The 15,582-nt window shown below is 46.5% G+C and overlaps 1 protein-coding gene across 6 annotated transcripts in view; it reads right to left on the bottom strand.

The window, feature by feature from the left end:
* The window catches only part of PDZD2 (PDZ domain containing 2), a 202,173-nt gene extending 191,477 nt beyond the window's left edge, over positions 1 to 10,696 (bottom strand). For 4 of the 6 annotated variants that reach the window (XM_071425591.1, XM_071425595.1, XM_071425596.1 and 1 more), the window contains exon 1: positions 10,551 to 10,696. The gene's annotated coding sequence lies outside the window, so the exon portion shown is untranslated. The remainder of the gene's footprint in view (positions 1 to 10,550) is intronic. The other 2 variants (XM_071425592.1, XM_071425594.1) reach the window with 2 other exon arrangements.
* Between the last annotated feature and the right edge of the window lie 4,886 nt (positions 10,697 to 15,582).

The raw sequence follows: 15,582 nt of genomic DNA, 5'->3' as shown, positions 1-15,582 counted from the left end.
CTGGCAGGCTTGTGCACGTCCCTGCCAGGCCGTGTTTAAACTGGAAGCTCTTCCATAAAGACTCTTAGTAGGTTTTTAACCTGACTTTATTTAAACAAGTTCTTATTTAAGAGAAGCAGTGTTCATTTAAACTGAAATCACAGCTTGCTCCCCAATGCAAACTGCCAAGGGCACCTCCCAGCAAACAGAAAGTTTCCAAGTGCAGCTGAGGAAGAGCAAACTGTCCCTGCAGTGCCAACAGCATCATGAAATAAATGGAAGTGGGAGCTAAAAGAAAAAGATGACTGCAAAAGACATGGGGTTTTACTCCAGGATTCCTCTGGCTTTATTAGAAATGGGCCCCAATGGATCTTCGTTCCCCCCTGCCCCCAAATAAGGGATGTTGACTCTCAACACAACCCACACACACACTGACCCTCAGAGCCCACACAATGGCCTTGAAATACCAACCATTTTCAGCAGTCAGTGCAGGCAGGTGAACTCCAGGCAATTACAGACCAAAATGAAACCTGGTGATTTTAAGGCAAGTATTAGGTCTTCCATAGAAAACCTCAAGTTCAGTTTTAACAGACTAACTACTGTGTTAAAGATAAAAAAATAGTAATGTAATCAGTTTTAGTAGCTTACAGTAGTTCTTGGAAGAGCCACCTCCCTCCCCCCCACAAGAAAAAACAATGGATCCAGAGATCCCTATGAGTATGAGCCCATGGCAGTATCACTGCCAGTAGCTAATGTAATGTCCACTGTCTGGACTATCTAATAGTACATAAAGTTCAAAATATATTTCCTTGCATACTTACATGACTCAGACTAATAGTTTTACTCATTATAGATTAGTTACCTAAATCAGTTGGCATCTAATCCAAGCTCCATCAAATTTAAGGCCATCCCTAACCCCAAGGTAGGATTAGCCCCTATGAACACTGAAGAGAGACACTAAAGATGTCATATCATGCCTTCCAAACAGCAGGACTTCCTGCCTCCCATCAGAGAGATCACTCCTGAGCTATCCTCCCATCTATAGGAGGTATTAAAAGGCCACAGACAAAATCATTAATCTCAAAGCAGGCTCTCTCCAGTCAAGGCTTCCTACTCACAGGCTCCATTTTTCCAGTGTCTGTATGTACTGAAAAGTGATTCCATTAGAGGACCATTCCAAACAAGAAATACCAATTCTAAACAGTTTCCCCATGTTTCTCAAGCTGAGCTACCATTTTTGATGCTTGCCCACACCCACAAGAGTCATGTAGGACAAACTGCTCTTCAGACTGACAAACTTGAAAAAGCAGTTCATTTAAGAAACTTGCAGCTGTGACACGTAAACCTTTCCCTACCTCCCAACCCTAGGTGCACATGAAAAGAGGGCAGCTGCCTCCTCTTTGGCTGTGATTTCACAGTGATCACAACCAGTGATTTCACATCCATCAGACGGAGCACTCAGGCTGCCTCCATGCTGGGAGCACCACAGCCAGCCAGAAGACTCTGACAATGAATGTTCTTTCTGCAACTGTAACTACAGGCCATTACCTTTCACATGGAATGCATTTAAATGTAAATAAATGTACAAAGTACCAAATTATTTACTGGGATGCTCTGCAGAAAAACAATGCTATCTACCCTGAAGAATCAAAATTAATTGAAGGAGGAAGAATCTTTTAATTGATACAGCTCTATATTGTAAAATGGCACTTGAGTGACAGGCAATTACTCTTCAAGCAATTTCTATGATATAGTGTCTAACAGAACAGATACAGCAGGAAGTAAAAAACCAGCAAGCCTAAATACCACAAGAAATAAAATTTGTGTGCACTCTTTGTGTGATCAATGCAAACATAACCACAAACATTTGCATTACAATAGAGCAGTAAATAACAGCCTCACAGCTGAGACATTTACAGGCACATGAGTAAATCCACTTTCACATCTCACAGAGAGGACAGCAATTTATTCAACCACCCAAATAAGACACCTTGCAATCACAAGTCATGCTTTAATTAGGGAGGATCCTCCTGAAAGTAAAGCACAGGTGACCCAGCAGGTCCTTTCCACCCTACACCTCCAGGAGCTGTGAGCTCACCACATTTCAGACTACTCACTGCACAGAGGTTTAAATCCTTTGATGAGCATGTGGATGTGGCCTGAAAGCCGAGGCTGCAGGCCAAGCTGAGCCCATCACAGCCTGCTCCCCAGAGCCCACACCTCTCAGCAGCCGTGGTGCACTAACCTGAATAACTGTGCATTCTGGAATGGTGCCACCCATTTGTTTGCTGCATTCATTTATTTCCAGCTGAGCTATGGGACAGATTTCCCAGGCAGAAATGCTCGTAGCTTTATTCAGAAGATAAATAGGAGGATGTTTTCTACTCCATAATGGATTCCTGCTGGAATAGGATGTGTCACATGTCATCTTGCAGCCCAAACCCCATCATAGCAATGAAGACATTTCTCTGCTCAGCTCCTCACCCCAAGAAGTCGAGGATTGAAATACAACCCATATGGAGGAAGGTTCCTCTATGGTACAGAACAACAAAGGATGAGGAAGATGATTAAGAGAAGGGGAATATAATCTATGCTGCTGAGAGCCTGGGAAGAAAACTGAAAGCTGGCCTGAATTCAGCATATTTGTATTTCCAGATAAACATGGTGAGCATGTTCCCAGCAGAAACACCTGTGAGGAAGGCTTGAAAATTGGAAACTGACACTGCAGATCTGGGATGACCACAAGATAGGCAGTCATCACTTGTGAAACTCCTTCAAACCCAGGCACACTGGGAAAACAGGTAAGAGCATAAAAACAGGATTAATATTTTAAAGATGAATAGCTGGTTAAAGTTTAATACCTGTCCCACTTGTCATCTGAAATCCTTCATGAAGGGAACTGAGTTCAGATGAGACAGGGACTTTAGTCTTTAACACGAGGTCAGTTGCCACTGAAGCTCCTGCCAGCCTTGATTAAAGCTGATGTGCTGACAGCCAGGCACAACAACGAGCAGAGGTGGCTGCCAGGGGTCCCATCCACCCTCCTCCCCAGCACAGGGGACACAAAGGAGCTGCACCATGTGCTTCAGAGCGTTGGGGTGCCAGTAAGTAAGCAGAGCCTTTGGGGTTTGTGTTCTGCTGCAGACTCTGGACAGAAGCTTTCTCAAAATCCATGGATGCCAAGTGTCTCTTTGATCTTTGTATTGAGAAATGCACACCCCAACAGATCTCAGTCATCAGTTTTCATTGGCAACCTATCTTCCCACATCCTTCAAGTGGATGGACAGCAGGATGGAGACTGTGGGGGACCAAACTCCCTCCCACTTTAAGTAGAGATCAGGTCTGGGACCACCTGAATACATAATGTAAATAAGGCACCACCACGTGTGTAAGCCCACAGGACCCAGTGAGGTGCATCCCAGAGCCCTAAGGGAGTTGGCTGGTGTGGTTTGCAAGACACTCTCCATGATATTTGAAAAGTCATGGCAGCCAGGTGAAATCCCAGGCAGGTGGAGAAGAGGAAACATTGTACCCATCTTTTAAAGGGGAAGAAAAGAGAACTCCAGGAATCATCTGCCGCCCTCACCTCTGTGCCTGGGAAGATCATGGAACAGAATCTCCTGGAGACTGTACTGAGGCACTTGCAGAACATGGAGATGATTTGGGACAACCAGCACAGCTTCACCAAGGGTAAATCCTGCCTGACCAGCCCAGGGACCTTCTGTGATGGAATGACCACATCAGCAGACAAAGGAAGGACAAAGAAGATGTCATTTATCTGGACTTCTGTAAAGCCTTTGACATGATCCCCCACAACATCCTTCTCTTTAAATTGGAGGCAGAGGGATGTGATGGGTGGACTGTTAGATGGATAAGAAGCTGGTCAGAGGGTTGCATCCAGAGAGTATTGGTCAGTGGCTCAGAGTCCTGATGAACATCAGTGACAAGTGGAGTCCCTCAGTGGTCTGCACTGGGACCAGTGTGATTTATTATCTTTATTTATGACACAGATGAAGGGATCGGGTGCACCCTCACCAAGTTTGCAGATGACACCAAGCTGAGGTGGTCTGACACACCTGAAGGACAGGATGCCATCCAGAGGGACCAGGACAAGCTCAAGAAGCAGGCCCATGGGAACATAATGAGGTTTAACAAGGCCAAGTGCAGGTCCTGCCCCTGGGCTGGGACAAGCCCTGGTGCCAGCACAGGCTGGGCATGAACAGCCCCAGAGCAGCCCTGCCCAGAAGGGCTTGGGGGTGCTGTGGGTGAGAGGCTGCACATGGCCCAGCCATGGCACTCACAGCCCAGAGAGCCAAACGTGTCCTGGGCTGCATCCAGAGCCCAGGGGCAGCAGGGCAGGGAGGGGATTCTGCCCCTCTGCTCTGCTCTGCTGAGACCCACCTGGAGCACTGCATCCAGCCCTGGGCTCCCAGCACAGGAGGGACAGGGACCTGCTGGGGTGAGCCCAGAGGAGCCACCAAGATGATCAGAGGGATGGAGCAGCTCTGCTGTGAGGAAAGACAGAAAGACTTGGAATTGTTCAGCCTGGGAAAGAGAAGGCTTTGGGGTTCGACCTAATTGTGGCCTTCCAGGACCTGAAGGGAGCCTGCAAGAAAGATTGAAAGAGACTTTAGTGGTATCCTGTAGTAACAGGACAAGGGGGAATTCCATCAAACTGAAAGAGAGAAGATTTAGATTACTTATTAGGAAAAAATTCTTTGCTGTGAGGTTGGCAAGGCACTAGAATAGTTTGCCCAGAGAAGCTGTGTTCAGAGCCAGGTTGGATGGAATTGGGAGCAACCTGATCTAGTGAAAGATGTCCCCATTCATAGCAGGCAGGTTGGAATTCCACGACCTTTAAGGTTCCTTCCAATCTTGGCCATTCTATGATACTAAGACCAGCACATCCAGTAAAATACACAGCTCAGTATTAAAGCTAGACTTTCCCCACACCACCAGGTTTTTGCCCTGTAAGCAGAGAGAGAATCAGGAGTGTGCTTCTTCAGTCAGATCACAGTTAGTGACATACAAGTGTTGTATTTGCATACAGCTGGAGGAGCGGAAAAACCCTGCTCCAGCAGGAAACAAGCTGTCTTTCACCCACCTGGGAAGAGGAGAGCATTGCTGAACTTACAGACAACATGCAACAGGATGGTGGCAGGGGTGAGAGGACACCTAGTGAGGTCCAAAGCATTTACAGGAGACCAAGCAGCTGGGCTGCTCTCATGCAGATCTGTAATACCAGGAGGCAAAAGCAGGATGTTTTCCCTGGAAGGCAACAGTGAACACAGTGGGTTTGGCATCTGTTTCAGGAGGTCCTACCTCTGTTGTAATTCTGGACAAAGCCTGTTTGTCTGAGAATTTGCAAAGAGTGGAGGAAGCATCAAAGGTCTCCTTCGTTTTGTAGGTCAGGAAGGCTTTGGGTTTGGCAGGGTGTCAGCTCATGTGTATTCTGTAAAATGCACTTTAATTTTTCATTGTAGCAGCACCTACAGACTTTGATTGAAATAAATAATGAACCAATTTGTATCACGAATCTAGGAATCACTCTCTTCTGGTCCCCATCATGGAGAGGATTTTCTTCCCAGTGACAAGTGTTAATGCATTTATGCCCTAGTTTCCCACAGTGGGTGTCACTATTGAAGTGTCAGGAAGGAAGGTTAGAGCTGCTCTTTCAGACTGTTCCTGTCAGCCTCAGCAGTCCGTTTTGGATTAAAACATCCCGGCAGAACACAGCCTGAAAGAAAGCTGGATTTTAAACAGCACAGCAAAAGTCTTTGTGTTGTATATGATTAAAATGTAACATTGAATAGGTCTTTTTCCCAGTCTGAGTCAGGGAGGACAGCTCCACTGTGTAAAAATTACAGGGGTTTTTTTGCAGAATGACACAAGTTTCACAAATGTTTAATGTAGTTAAGAGACCATTTTCCATGGTTTTCTCATTTTTCAATGTTGTTCTTTCTGACAAGTCCCCCAGCACAAATCCTGGCAGGTACTGTTCCACTTGTGAGAGCTGACAGGGGACAGCTGGCCATCCACCATGCCGAGGCTCCAAAGCAGTGCCTACCTTCACCTCCCACACAGCAAAAATGGCCAGAACCAAAACCCAGTGAGATCCAGACACTCTGTTTGATTTGAACCATTCTGTGTGAGGTCATGATTATTTTAATAAACACAGTTTGGGGGGGGGGACGGGACGGGACGGGGATGGACTCAATTATCAAAAGCAGCCTTACTGTAATTTCAAAGTTTTACCAAATTACTTTAATACAATTCCATTTTGAGAGAAATTTAGATTACGTGCACACAGTAACTGCTGTCACCCACCTAGCTACTAACTCCCTTTGCAAATTGTCTAACACTGCAGAGAAAGTGAACAAAACGCTGGCCAAATCGAACAATAATGAAATTAAAGCTCAACAGCATGGCTTACAATGCTCCAGCAGCATCCTTGGGAGGCTGCTCTGAAGAGGAGGTGCCATTAGGCAAGTATCAGAGGAGAAGTATTAGATTGCAGTATTACAGCTGCTCCCACCTCCCTTGCAGAGCTTTACAATGTCACAGCAAGGCAGCAATATCATTGTGCTGATACTGATTAGGAGCCCTTTTTAGACAGAAAAGGATGATTGTTTTCTCCTGGAGAGGACCCGTAAATTAATTTTATTCACCCAGACCACCTCTGTCATTGCTGGAAGCTGCTGCTGAAGGACCACAGACTCTGCCCTAGATGACACCACATTGCATGCAAATCTCCAGCTCAGAGCAGTGGTAACTGCACAAGATATAATGTCTTGTGACATGGTGAAGGTCATATTAGACTATTTGACCTTCAGGCTAAATTTATCAATTCAGTGAAATATATTAATAACACAGTCTTTAATTAAGACAACATCATAGAAAGAGCAATACTGCTTGGTCCATTGCAGATCTGTATTAAAGTACAATATTCATTTAATCACTTTGGTACATGATCTAGTTAAAATTAGCCGGGAGAGCTGTTACTATAACACGTGGGTAATAGAAGCAGAAAGCTGAGGCTCACCAAAGCAAAGCCACTGCACTTCATTACAACCACAGCAGCCTCAGCAGGGCCAGGCATGCCAGTGGGGAGAGGCACAAGATGGAACGCTCAAGCCTCATACATGCTGCAACTCAGACCTTAAAGAACAAAATGCAGTTCATTACCCTGCTATTGTTTTGACAGAAACAGACCCCAAATTACTCATTTGCTGCTGCTATTCTCACCCCAGCAGCAGTCGGGTATGCCTGAGTCAGCGATGGACACGCTGCCCAGCCTGGTGTGAGGCAGTGCCAGGCTTTCCCAGGCTCTGTGCAAGACTCAGCTGTCACAGGGACAAGGGGGGCAAATCCATAAAAACACTCTTTTCTTTTCATAAAAACACTCCTTCTCTGCATACGTTAATCTACGTGCTTATTCCTGTTTACATTATGAGGTGTATGTCATGAAAGAGCTTACAGGATGTGTACCGCAGCCAAGTTAATATTGCTGCTGGAGCCTCAGCCTCTGTATTTCCTGACTTAACATGGCCCAGTTAAAATTACTTCTTTTCTTTTTTGTTTTTTAAATTCTACACTTGTCTAATGGAGTTTATGAGGGCTTGAAACTCATTTCAGGTAAGAATGCTACACAGAGCACTCACAAACACCTGCAGGAAACCCAGCAAGAGAGCAAGTTCCATACTGGAGACAATTAATAATATACAGAAATATTAGCTATTATAGAAACGTGTACAAATATAGTAAAGAAGCTACTTTTAGCAACAACATTCAGAGCAGTTTAGAAATGCGTCTGCACTATAAGACCTTTTCACATATTACTGTGGTGAAACCCAGACCTTTTAATTTAGGGCACCTCAGCTGTCCTTTCAGGACACAAAGTGTGCAGTGTACAAGAACTATAATTTTTTTTTAAAAGAGTTTTTTTCCACAGATGTAATGACTTGGATTTTAAAGGCAGGAAGCATTTCCCAATGCTTGTGCAGATGAGCTAAGGCAGATGGACCTCATATTAAAGCCTTCCCTACCTCCCAACACAAGCATGCACTCTTGCACCCAGCCAAAATCCTGCCCAGAGATGTTCCCTGTTTCACAAAGCTATTGAAAAGCTAGTAAAACACCCATGGCAATATCATGAAGATACGCAATAGCTTTTAAATTTGACCCTTACAACATTAAGGTTTGATGTCACCAGCATTGCCAAATAACCCCTGCAGCAGATACCTGCCACACAAGATAGCTGCAGCTCTCTGCATTCCTAGGAAATCCTTTGCAATACCACTTAGACTCTGACCTTCTCTCCCTACTTCAACTCATTTGAGACAATCAGTGCCTTGATTTCTACCCTGGGGAAGCCTGGGCATCCCTGGCTGGACCCAGCTCTGCTGTGCTGCTGGCAGAGCTGCTGGCAGCTGCATTTGCCAGCTCAGGAGCTGGTACACCAGACTAAACATCTACTCACACATCAAGATTTTTACACTAGCATTCCCCTGTCAACATTTCAAAGGGAACATAGAAAAGACCTCATGTCATGAAAACCAAAATACTTTAAAAAAATAAATAAAAAAAAGAAAATAAAAGAAAAATAAATCCTTCCCACTTCCGTAAAATGTTCATAAGTTTTATAAAAGTTAAAAAAAATAGGTTTCCTCCAGGCTAGGCACTGAATAATTTTAAAGAAAAAAAATACTTCAAAGACACATTTTCCATTCTATTTGCGTTCAGGCATTTTGTTTTTCAGAAAATTATTAACCCAGTAATATCGGTAATATCACAGGCTATGCTTCCACTTGGCTTGAGCTTTGGCTACCCAGATAATTCATCGAGTGCAAAGACCCATGCAAGAGAGGGAGAAGGCACTCTACAAAAGTTTGTGAGTCATCCGAAGGGCTTAGCACGGCATTTGCAAGGACATGCACCCTGCACACGAAGGTGAGAGCTGCAGAGGGTGTACAGGAGCCTGCACCAAGGCGGCTGAGCACTCTGGTAACACCTGCTCATAGCCACTCTGCCAGCAGTAAAACGAAGCCCCAGCCCAGATGTCTCCACTAAAACCATGAGGCTAGTGCAGTGAGGCTGGTGCAGGGACAGTGCTTGAACCCGCTGCCCCTGCTCTGGCCAGAGCGCACCAGCATCTTGTGTCAGTGCCCCACAAACTCCCGCAGCCCCCAGGGACGAGGGACTGAAGGCAGTTCTGGGACCATTCCTCTCCCAAGGCTTCACAGCGTTCTTTCCCAGCCAGAAGCAGAGAAGGTTTGACAGCCCGTTGAGAGAAATTCACGAGCATTGCTGTTCATTAAAAGGATACCGAGAGAAAGCACTGAGGTTAACGGGATGGGCTATATTAAGCCCATTTGCAGCTTTATGGCGCCTTCAAAGGGGCATCAGAGCTTTTTACGGCCACGTGGAATGGTCAGATAGTTACAAACTGAGACAGGTTTAATAGAGTACCCCAGGCCACCCGAAGGAGAGGCAGCACAGTTAACTTCAGAGTTTGAGGTCAGCTCTTGATGTTTTCCTGTTACATATCTCATCCACAACTGCTCCCCGGCTTACAATACTGCATATATCACAGCCTGCTTTGTGCTAACAGGAGTATTTAATGACATAGAGAACCACCTTCTGATGATTGGGGGGGAAAAAATCGGCCACATGCTTCATGCTGTCTTATTTTATTAAACTGCTCTGTACATGGAAGGGGGGTGGTTGCTGCTTTTTCTGCAACAGCAGCCCCTCTTCCTCACATCCCCGGGTCCTGTGCACTGCAAGACAGTAACAGGCACTGTCACAACATGACCTAATCCATGCCGGGAGACAGGACAAAGTGTCACAGCAGGGATGGAGTTGCCCCTCGCTCCCCAGGCAGGCATGCGGGAAATAGCAGAGCGAGGGCTGGTCAGAGACCCTACAAGCACCCCCCGATCAAGGGATATGGCCCACCGACCCCCAGAGGAATGAAACCCCACCAACCCCGGCAGGACGGACCCTGTCAACACCTGTCCCATTGACCTATAGAGCTATGGAACCCACTGGCCCCTGAGCATGGACTCCAGCAGCTCACCAGCCCCCAACATGATGGGGTACGCATTCCCGAAGGGATGCGACCCTCAGCCCCCCTGGCCATGGAGCCCCAGGGATCACGAGGGAGGCATCCCACTGACACACGGAGGAGGGGCTGCTAACCCGCACAAACAACTCTGGGTAAGATGAAGAGCCTCAGCCCTGGGGTGGGAGAGGTGCCCTGCCCTCCCGCAGGACACAGAGCCCCCAGGCAACCGGGGCAGGCACCCACGACCCCCGGCAGACGCAGCCCCGGTGGCAGTGGCGAGGAGGCTGCACCTCACCGTCCGCCGGGGCACGCAGCCCCCGGTGCCGATGCCGGGATGACCACAGCGACCGCCGGGCGATGCAGCCCCCTCGTCCCGCTGCGGCAGCGCGGGGGGAGCGCCCAGCCCAGCCCAGCCCGGCTCCGCGGGAGCGAAGCGCCGCCGGGGCAGCCCCGGCCCCGCCGCCCCCGCCGCCCCCGCCGCCCCCGCGCCGCGCTCCGCACTCACCTCGGCGGGACGGGGCCCGACACCTGCCCGGCGTGCCCGGGGCAGGCGCTCCCGGACCGGCGCCGCTGCCTCGCCCGTGGAGCGCCCGGCCCGGCCCGCGGAGCGCGGGGGCGGCCCCGGCGGGGCGGGAGCGGGGGATGCCGCGAGGGGCGGCCCGACGGGGCGGGCGGGGCTCCCTCCGCCTGCCGGGGCTCCCTCCCGCCTGCCTTCCCTGCGCGGGACACCTGGGCCGGGCACGGACCGCGCTGCGGGGGCCGGCCGGCGCTGCGGGAGCTGCCTGGCATCTGCGGCCCCCGCCGAGCTGGCGTTGCTCTCTGCCAGGGTTTTAATGTTTTAGGGCACATCGGGGTTTTTTTTTTCAAGTCTTTTAAACGTTTTCCTTGTATCGCTTTTATCTTCGTTTCTCGCTCAGCGGGCAGTGCTAGTTCCAAGGATGATTTAAATGAACAGTGAATTACACTTTTTTTTTTTTTTTTAAATCTAAGCTGATCCTTTCTAATATTTTTAATAAAATTCTTTTTCTTCCTTTAATAGAAATCTCAAGATTATCCAGATGAAAATGTATTCTAAAGTGTTTAGTTGCTTTTTCAGGTTCACGTTCCTTAAGCACTGCAAAAGGGAATGGTCAGTGTCTGCTTTCTTTCAAGCCAGAATCCTCTCCTGACTCATGGCCCTGTAAAAGGCTCAGGGAGTATGTTTCCAGCACTGCTGTTCTAAAATTAAATTTGGAAAAAAAAAAAAAAAAGAAGAATTCAGATCAACCAAAGTGTCTCTAAAGTATTGTCTTTATTAAAGACTCTGTCAGGTAATCACGTTACAATTTGGCCCAGATGCTCTACCTATCACTTCTTTGAAGATGATTGCTCGTGATGGCAATGTCTGCGCTGATAACTAAATCAAGCTCAGCGTTTAGAGCAGAGGGTTGTCTACAGGCACTTGTTGCAGTGACAGGCTCACCACAAGACACCAGGCAGTGCCTTAGGACTCCTCAGCACGGGAAGGACGCTGCGAGCTGAGCTGAATTGTTCTGTGAATGCATAATGCTTCCATGCAAACAGAACAGTACTGCAGAGCACACCCCGAGCACCCTCCGTGCGGAGCAGCGAGGTTTGCCTGGTGGCGCCGAGGCCATGGCATGCAGCGAGAGAAGAAACCCAACCCCTTTCACACGGGTGAGCTCCAGGATGAGGTGTGAAAAACCAGGTGTGTGATTCCTGTCGGTGACTTTGTTTCCACGAGGGAATCCCAGGCACACGGAGCGAGCCATTACTGCTGGGACTGGCGGCAGAGCAGCTCCCAGCGAGGGGAGGTGTTCCCACCAACACTCCCGGCAAACAGGCTGACACCTCGCCAGACCCCATTAACCCACAGCACTCAGGCGGACCTCGTCCCACCCTGGTTTTCCCCTGCGTCTTCACTCTGCAGTGTGAGCCCGTTAGGTGCTTCCCTGTGAGGCCAGGGTTAATCCCGCACACAATTCAATGAAATGTCAGTGGCAACAGATTTGGGCGTGCAACAAATTCTGCCACTGCCCAAGACCCCATGTGGCCAGTGCTGCCCTGTGCCCCTGCCAGTGCAAAGTCACAGGGTATGAAGGCCTCTCTAAAAGCACTGCAACAGGAAACTAATTCAGCCCCTATTTGTGACTTTTCCCCCCTGTTTCTAGGAACCTGCCTCTGAATGATGCTCAGTTCATTATTTATCCCCATGAGAACAGACATGCTTGCTAATCACTCCTCTGTGCTGCCAGGTAGCTCTCCGGAAATGGTGCTGGCTCACAACAGCAAGATGGATGATGAGGTGAAGCAGGGTAACTCTGAGAATTATACCTTTTGACTCTTCAGTTCAAAACTGTGATTATATCCCAGTGGGACATGAAAAATTTCCAGAGGGCCCATGGCAACCAGAGTGCTGACCCCTTATTTCAGAGCACAACTTTTCCTTGTGATCAGTTCTGCTGCAAAATAATATCCAATAGCCATGCAAATGTTATGATTAACTTTAGCTGCAGTGTATGGATCAGAATCACCAATATACACATACACTAACTACTGATGACTCATTATCTTAATTTTTTAAAGATACACAAGTCCAGCCTATTTGTACAGCTCACTAAGGCAAAAGAGCAGATTATGCCTGAATCACTTCGTATTCAAATCAGAGGAATTCTGTTCATTTCAGGGATTACACCAACAGAGAAGTGGCATGGAAAGAGACAGCTTTATCTTTCTTTCCTCCCATATAACAGTATCATTTAAATCTCTCTAAAGTCAGTGGTGTCCGTTTCCCCCATTTTCTGCATCAATTACAAGACAACAATATAAAACACTGAAGGCTGGGTGCTCCTGCTGCAGAGCATTTGGCCTCTGGCAGGATTACACACAGGAGTCAAAGCTAATGCTCATAAACAACATCTTTTACTAAGCTTTCATAGGCAGCTGTTGGCCTTTGGCTTTGTGATGTAAATCAATCACCACTTACATCTTCTGATTTCAGGCCAAAAGGTGGAAAAATATATTGTGCTATATGTGTTGGGTTTATTCTGCAGATCTCTATGGAAAGGTCAGCTTTATCGACCACCAGAACCAGTCATTCTGGAGGCTGACAGAAATATTTTACATTCTCCTGTTATACATCTGAGAAACACTGCTTTTCCTGCTGCTCTTCCTGAAGGTTACGCACCTCTTAAGCAATAAGAGCATCAAAATCCTAATTAAATGGGCTTTCAGGAGTATGGATCTCCCAATGCTGATATATAAGAATTGCAGTAATTGTATTTTGCAGCCTAGTCAGATGTTGATAGCATCAGTAGCATTCTGTGTTTTTCTCAGGCACCAGCTGAGTAGAGATTTAATATATCCCTCAATGTCTTTCATACTTCACCCCCAGAGAGTGCCCAAAGTCTCATTTTGAATTGCTTTAGATAAGGGAAGAATGCTGAAACTAAAACAGTTATCTGGAAGCCAGAGGAACCTTAAAGAGGTTCTGGAGCCCAAGGAAAAAGAGACAACCCAGAAAGCAGAGAGTAAAGTCAGATTAGGCCAATGAAATAATATTCAGCTTTTGAGATCCAAATGCTCCTGAGATCATATAAGGTTGCGTGGCTCTATCAGCAGGACTAAACTTCAGTAGCATATTTTCAGAAACATGGAGTACTTTCAGAGTGGCTACACAGCAGAATTTTGTCATCCTAACAACATTTTATCCCAATGCCATCTTCAGCAATCTGTAATTTTGTCACATTTTCCAAGAGCAAGCAGGATTTTCTGCCCCTGACCCATGCCACCCCGGCAGTGTCCATCTTCTGCTGAGCTCTGGGGATGGCTGGACAGCATCCAGCAATTCAGGCAGATAGCCTGAGCTGTGACCTGCTCTCAGCTCTTCCTGAAGTCCCCAGATGTGAGGGGTTTACATTATTCTGAAGTTTTCCTGTGGCTGACTTGATAGGTCTTTTTTAGAGGCTTGGGGACAGACTGTCTAGCAGTAGGTACAGAGTAAGGTGTAAATGAAAAAGCACAGCATCATCATATCCAGGTAGGGTGTACATAATGCTGCCACCACTGACAGCAAAAAGTGGGGCAATAAGTATCTGGGACTGATTAACCTGAATTATGACTTTCCCCCAGCAGCTTCCAAATTTCAGGCTGTGATTTAAAAACCTCAGCGTGAGTCCTGACACATTATGACCTCCATTGGCAAGACTTGTGCTTTGCTGTGTTTATGGAACAAAACTGGTACTCTTCATTTTTATTATGATATAATAGTCTTCTCTCTCATCTTATATCTGCCCTTTACACAGACTCCCCCATGGACATAGCTGGTATGAAATAGACCAAGGATGAGCCACCACTGGCTGTGCTATTGTAAATTCCATTCACAAGGAGGCTGAAATGAACTATTCTACATGGAAAATTTAACCAGCGTGATTACAGTAATAACCCAGACTTATCATGGTCCTCAGGTGGGCACACTGTTCCAATTTTATTTGGAAATAATTACTTCAAAAGAAGAGCAATTTTTCCAGGATGCTGTCTTACTTTGAAGGAATGTATCCATGCTGCTTCCTCTGCAGCAGCAGTGACAGTGATTTTCTTTGCATAAGCAAAGCCCAAGAGAGGGAACGCATTACATATGTCTCCTCCATAATGTGCTGGAGTAAATATGACACTAAAAGGGCTGAAAAAGAAATCTTGGAAGTTGGATAGAGCCTTGCACAGAAAATGAAGAGTCACACCAGGCTGGGAGTCACAGTCACAATTTGGCTCTGCACAGCCTTGTGTCACTTGAAGCAGTGACATTCCACTTTGTTCCAGCTTTGATTTGGATCATCAGCCACAAACAGGAACAGCAATAATGAAAAAACAATGATCCTGATCCAAAATTTTTTCACTCCTTTCTGAAACCCTACATCTTTACAGCAAGGGGGAAAAACAAGCAAAGAGCTGTGAATCCATCAGCAGGGATTTCTCTCCATTTATGCCTCTCCTGGATTTTCATAGACAAACCACAAGCCTAACTAGGATGTAAAATTCCGCAGATACAATGGGTTTCCCTCAGAGCACAAAAGTGGTCAACCCCTAAGAAGTATTTAGTTTTGATTAGTGTGAAACAAAAGCATAACTGCCCTGAACATACAGGGTGGAGAGGTAAAGGCAGGAAGCAAAAGGGCCATTATCAACAAGATTTAAAATTTAAAATGGGAAAATATACACTAGATACATTTGCTATATATTGTTTGTGGATATCATACATTAAATTTTCATTTTCTGTGAAGCTCTAAGATATGTACTCTATATAAATACTTTAAGGGACCAAAGTCAATATTACTACTCAAAGAGTCTCAGATTCAAACATGCAGCTACAACTCTACATAGAAATATTATTTTTCCAAGCCCCTGAGGGTAAAAGCCTTAGATTATCTTGGTATATATAAGACACAGTTCTCTAAAGACCTTCTTCCATGGAATTCCAAGATCAACACTTGTTTCAGTTTCAGAGGACAAATGCACCCACTAGATGATTTTGACTGTAG

Source organism: Agelaius tricolor, unplaced genomic scaffold (genome assembly GCF_023055355.1).
Source record: "Agelaius tricolor isolate 1412-34295 unplaced genomic scaffold, bAgeTri1.0.p SCAF_4, whole genome shotgun sequence".
NCBI classification, from domain to species: domain Eukaryota; kingdom Metazoa; phylum Chordata; class Aves; order Passeriformes; family Icteridae; genus Agelaius; species Agelaius tricolor.
This window is presented reverse-complemented; position numbering and strand designations above follow the sequence as displayed.